This window comes from Hypanus sabinus, chromosome 29, assembly GCF_030144855.1.
Source record: "Hypanus sabinus isolate sHypSab1 chromosome 29, sHypSab1.hap1, whole genome shotgun sequence".
In the NCBI taxonomy this organism is placed as follows: domain Eukaryota; kingdom Metazoa; phylum Chordata; class Chondrichthyes; order Myliobatiformes; family Dasyatidae; genus Hypanus; species Hypanus sabinus.
Window position 1 is genome coordinate 33,502,074 of NC_082734.1, and position 6,000 is coordinate 33,508,073.

Sequence of the window (6,000 nt, forward strand, 5' to 3'; positions counted from 1 at the left end):
AGAGAGAGAGACGGAGAGGCAGAGAGAGAAAAGAGTGGCAGAAAGGGAAAGGCAGACGGAGAAAGAGGAGGAGGAATGGGTGGGGTGGGGTGGGGGAAATAGTGCAAAGGAGACGCAGAGACAGAGCAGGGCAGTGGGACTGACCAAGACGCGGGAGAGGGACGTACTGCCGAAGGATCTCAGCCTGAACCGTCGACTGTACTCTTTTCCGTGGATGCTGCCTGGCCTGCTGAGTTCCGCTGGCATTTTGTGTGTGTTGCTCGGATTTCCAGCAACTGCAGCTTTTCTCTTGTTTGTGACAGGGATAGGAATAAGAATGAAAGAGTGATAGGTAGGTAATGAGGAATGTGGTAGAGGCGATTGAGGTGGTGAGTGGAGAGGGGCAGAAGAGGCAGAGAGAGAAGCAGAGATGAGGTAAGGAGGAGTAGAAAGGGAAGGGAGGCATAGAAGGGGAAATGGAGGGAAAGGAAAGGGGAGTAGGGGTGGGATGGGAGCAGGGAGGGGCAGAGTAGTGGGGAAGGGAGGGTTGAGGGGGAGGAGGAGAAAGGGTAAGGGGAAGGAAAAGAGAAAAGGGGAGAAGATGAGGAGAGACTTGGGGAGGAGGGAGGAGAGAGGGAAGGGAGTACGGCAGAGAGGGCAGAGAGTAGAGGAGAGAGAGGAGGTTAGAGGGAGGGGGAAAGTGGGGAGGAGTTGGAGAGTGTGCGGATTTGTTGGAGAGAGATTGGGGACAGGTTCCTCCAAACTGCCAACTTCCCAATTGCATGCACCCAACCAGTCAAATTACATTTAATCCTGCACACCAACCCCCCATAACGTCCTCTAGTATTCAATATTTTTACCCTCCCACACCTGCACCCTTCTCAGTCTCGGTGACCTTGTCTCTCCCCGGCACCCCTCTCCATTTCCGTGACCATTTCTTTCTTTCGGCCATATCTCCCGGCCTCTGTGAACCCCTTCTTTGTCCCCTGCGCCACTCTCCATCTCTGTGACCCATCCAGAATCCCTTCATGAACCCCCAGGACCCCGAGAGATGAGGGAGGGATGGCTACAGAAAGCAGCCGGTTCTGCCTCCCCTCCCCCATGTTACCTTGAACAAAGAAAACAGCCATACCTCAGGGTCCCAGAGAGAGATGCTCGGCCGTAATCCTTCTCCCAGAAGATCCAGGTGGGTAGACGCAGCCAAATTCAGGACTCTGGTTGGAGGAAGAGAGGTTAATCAGTCCGGTGAGGAGGGGGAGAACGTGGGGGCTGCAAGGTGCTGGCGCTTAAAAATCTCTCCACTCGAGATAAACTTCCTCCACACGTCTTGCCTTTGAAAGCCACTTCCGGCATCTGCAAGAGTAGGTCTCACAAAAACCTCAGCCATGGCAGAGCTGCTGACATCAGTCCCCAGGGTGGGACGCAGAATAAGGCCCCTACACTTGATCCTGTAACACACACTCCCTCCACACCGTCCCATCACACACTCCCGGGGTCAGACACAGAGTGAATCTCCCTCCACACCATCCCATCACACACTCCCGGGGTCAGACACAGAGTGAATCTCCCTCCACACCGTCCCATCACACACTCCCAGGGTCAGACACAGAGTGAATCTCCCTCCACACCATCCCATCACACACTCACGGGGTCAGACACAGAGTGAATCTCCCTTCACACCGTCCCATCACACACTCACGGGGTCAGACACAGAGTGAATCTCCCTCCACACCATCCCATCACACACTCCCGGGGTCAGACACAGAGTGAATCTCCCTCCACACCGTCCCATCACACACTCCCAGGGTCAGACACAGAGTGAATCTCCCTCCACACCATCCCATCACACACTCACGGGGTCAGACACAGAGTGAATCTCCCTTCACACCGTCCCATCACACACTCACGGGGTCAGACACAGAGTGAATCTCCCTCCACACCATCCCATCACACACTCACGGGGTCAGACACAGAGTGAATCTCCCTTCACACCGTCCCATCACACACTCCCCGGGGTCAGACACAGAGTGAATCTCCCTCCACACCGTCCCATCACACACTCACGGGGTCAGACACAGAGTGAATCTCCCTCCACACCGTCCCATCACACACTCCCGGGGTCAGACACAGAGTGAATCTCCCTCCACACCTTCCCATCACACACTCCCGGATCAGTTATAAAGTGAATCTCCCTCCACACCGTCCCATCACACACTCCCGGGGTCAGACACAGAGTGAATCTCCCTCCACACCGTCCCATCACACACTCACGGGGTCAGACACAGAGTGAATCTCCCTCCACAACGTCCCATCACACACTCCTGGGGTCAGACACAGAGTGATACCCCCTCCACACCGTCCCATCACTCACTCCTGCGTCAGACACAGAGTGAATCTCCCTCCACAACGTCCCATCACACACTCCTGGGGTCAGACACAGGGTGATACCCCCTCCACACCGTCCCATCACTCACTCCTGCGTCAGACACAGAGTGAATCTCCCTCCACAACGTCCCATCACACAGTCCTGGGGTCAGACACAGAGTGATACCCCCTCCACACCGTCCCATCACACACTCCCGGGCTCAGACGCAGAGTGAATCTCCCTCCACACCGTCCCCTCACACACTCCCTGGGTCAGACACAGAGTGAATCTCCCTCCACACCATCCCATCACACACTCCCGGGGTCAGACACAGAGTGAATCTCCCTTCACACCGTCCCATCACACACTCCCAGGGTCAGACACAGAGTGAAGCTCCCTCCATACCGTCCCATCACACACTCCTGGGGTCAGACACAGAGTGAAACTCCCACCGCACCGTCCCATCACACACTCCTGGGGTCAGACACAGAGTGAAACTCCCACCGCACTGTCCCATCACACACTCCTGGGGTCAGACACAGAGTGAAACTCCCACCGCACCGTCCCATCACGCACTCCTGGGGTCAGACACAGAGTGAAACTCCCACCGCATTACCGTCAGTTCCTTCCTGAAGTAATTGTTGTGGCTTGCTATGTCCGCTCCAAGGCACCTGCCAGTTTTCAGAAGTGTGGTGGTCAACCTTATGTAATTAGTGTCTTGTGAATATCAGAATTACTTTAACAAAAACCACAGAAACTTCCTTCCGAGTGACCCATGTTGTTCGGGTGTTCACACGCAGAACTGTGATTAAATACACACCTACGTCACGGAGGAGAGGGAGGGGAGGTCACGGAGATGGGGGTATGGGGTGCAAGAGGGTCGTGAAGACAGTGAGAGGTGTAGGAGAAGGAGAGGGTCCCAGAGACGGGGAGGAATGTCAGGGGAGTGACAGGGGCACAGTGATGGGGAGGGGTGTAGGGTAAGGACGGGGTCCCAGAGACCGGAAGGAGTGTAGTGGAGGGGGCAAACATGACAGGGAGGGGTGTAGCACAGTTGGGGATAGGTGTGGGGGAGGGAGAGGGTTATGGATATGGCAGGTGTGTAGGGGAGATGGTTGAATGAGGCTACAGGGGAGATAGAGAGGGGACATGGAGATGGGGAGGGTGAAGGGGAGGGAGGGGACGGAGATGGGGAAGGGTGAAGGGGAGGGAGGGGATGGAGATGGGGAGGGGACAGAGATGGGGTTGAAGAGGAGGGAGGGGACAGAGATGGGGTTGAAGAGGAGGGAGGGGACAGAGATGTGGAGAGGTGAAGGGGAGGGAGGGGTCAGAGGTGGAGCGGTAAAGGGGAGGGAAGGGACAGAGATTGGGAGAGGTGGAGGGGAGGGGGGGATGGAGGGGGAGGGGTGAAGGGGAGGGAGGGGACAGATGTGGAGGGGTGAAGGGGAGGGAGGTGACATGGAGATGGGGAGGGGTGAAGGGGAAGGAGGGGACGGAGATGGGGAGGGGTGAAGGGGAAGGAGGGGACGGAGATGGGGAGGGGTGAAGGGGAGGGAGGGGATGGAGGGGGAGGGGTGAAGGGGAGGGAGGGGACAGATGTGGAGGGGTGAAGGGGAGGGAGGTGACATGGAGATGGGGAGGGGTGAAGGGGAAGGAGGGGACAGAGATGGGGAGGGAGGGGACGGAGATGGGGAGGGGGGAAGGGGAGGGAGGGGACATGGAGATGGGGAGGGTGAAGAGGAGGGAGGGGACAGAGATGTAGAGGAGTGAAGGCGAGGGTGGGGATGGAGATGTGGAGGGGTGAAGGGGAGGGAGGTGACATGGAGATGGGGAGGGGTGAAGGGGAAGGAGGGGACGGAGATGGGGAGGGGTGAAGGGGAAGGAGGGGACGGAGATGGGGAGGGGTGAAGGGGAGGGAGGGGATGGAGGGGGAGGGGTGAAGGGGAGGGAGGGGACACATGTGGAGGGGTGAAGGGGAGGGAGGTGACATGGAGATGGGGAGGGGGGAAGGGGAGGGAGGGGACATGGAGATGGGGAGGGTGAAGAGGAGGGAGGGGACAGAGATGTGGAGGAGTGAAGGCGAGGGTGGGGATGGATGTGGAGGGGTGAAGGGGAGGGAGGTGACATGGAGATGGGGAGGGGTGAAGGGGAAGGAGGGGACGGAGATGGGGAGGGGTGAAGGGGAGGGAGGGGACGGAGATGGGGAGGGTGAGGAGATGTGGAGGGGTGAAGGGGAGGGTGGGGACATGGAGATGGGGAGGGGTGAAGGGGAAGGAGGGGACGGAGATGGGGAGGGAGGGGATGGAGATGTGGAGGGGTGAAGGGGAGGGAGGGGATGGAGGGGGAGGGGTGAAGGGGAGGGAGGGGACAGATATGTGGAGGGGTGAAGGGGAGGGAAGTGACGGAGATGGGGAAGGGCGAAGGGGAGGGAGGGGACATGGAGATGGGGAGGGGTGAAGGGGAAGGAGGGGACAGAGATGTGGAGGGGTGAAGGGGAGGGAGGGGACATGGAGATGGGGAGGGGTGAAGGGGAAGGAGGGGACGGAGATGGGGAGGGGTGAAGGGGAGGGAGGGGACGGAGATGGGGAGGGTGAAGAGATGTGGAGGAGTGAAGGGGAGGGTGGGGACATGGAGATGGGGAGGGGTGAAGGGGAGGGAGGGGACAGAGATGGGGAGAGGTGAAGGGGAAAGAGGGGACATGGAGGAGGAGGGGTGAAGAGGAGGAAGGGGACAGAGATGTGGAGGGGTGAAGAGTAGGGAGGGGACATGGAGGAGGAGGGGTGAAGAGGAGGAAGGGGACAGAGGTGGAGGGGTGAAGGGGAGGGAGGGGACATGGAGATGGGGAGGGGTGAAGGGGAGGGAGGGGACAGAGATGGGGAGAGGTGAAGGGGAAAGAGGGGACATGGAGGAGGAGGGGTGAAGAGGAGGAAGGGGACAGAGATGTGGAGGGGTGAAGAGTAGGGAGGGGACATGGAGATGGGGAGGGTGAAGAGGAGGGAGGGGACAGAGCTGGAGGGGTGAAGGGGAGGGAGGGGACATGGAGATGGGGAGGGGCGGTGGAGGGAGGGGACGGAGATGGGGAGGGTTGAAGGGGAGGGGAGTGAAACAGAAGAGGGGGTTAGGAGTGGAAGGGCATGAATGAGAAGTGACGGTTGTAGTAGATGGAGAGAGTGACAGAGGGATGTAGGTGGAGGGTGGGGGAGGGGTGTAGGAGACAATGGAGGATGTGTAGTCAAGAGTGGGGGAGGGATGTAGGGGAATGAGGGGTTCAGAGAGACAGGGAGGGGTGCAGGGGATAGAGAGGGTCAGTGGGGGTGTAGAGGATGGAGGGATTGAAAGAGACAGATGTCGAAGGAGGGGTGTAGGAGATGAGGGGAGATGTGCAGTCAGTAGAGGGAGCCACAGAGATGGGGAGAGGTATCGAGGAGGGCATGGGGCCTTGGAGAAAGGGAGTGGTATCAAGGAGGGAGGGTATCATTGTGAAAGGACAGGATGGTGGGATGCAGGGGAGGAAGTTTGTTATGGGAGGGGTTCATGAAGACAGGCATGGGTGCAGGGGACGGAGGGGATTTATCGAGACGGAAAAAGAGAAATGGGGTGAGGGAGATGGGGAGGAGTGTAGAGGAAGGAAGGGAAGTTGTAGATCTTAAAGGGGT

General features: G+C 58.6%; 1 protein-coding gene across 2 annotated transcripts in view; it reads right to left on the bottom strand.

Annotated features, from left to right (window-relative positions):
• The window catches only part of LOC132383221 (uncharacterized), a 66,248-nt gene extending 64,642 nt beyond the window's left edge, over positions 1 to 1,606 (bottom strand). For both annotated transcript variants that reach the window (XM_059954124.1, XM_059954123.1), the window contains exon 1: positions 1,112 to 1,606. The gene's annotated coding sequence lies outside the window, so the exon portion shown is untranslated. The remainder of the gene's footprint in view (positions 1 to 1,111) is intronic.
• Positions 1,607 to 6,000: the final 4,394 nt, after the last annotated feature.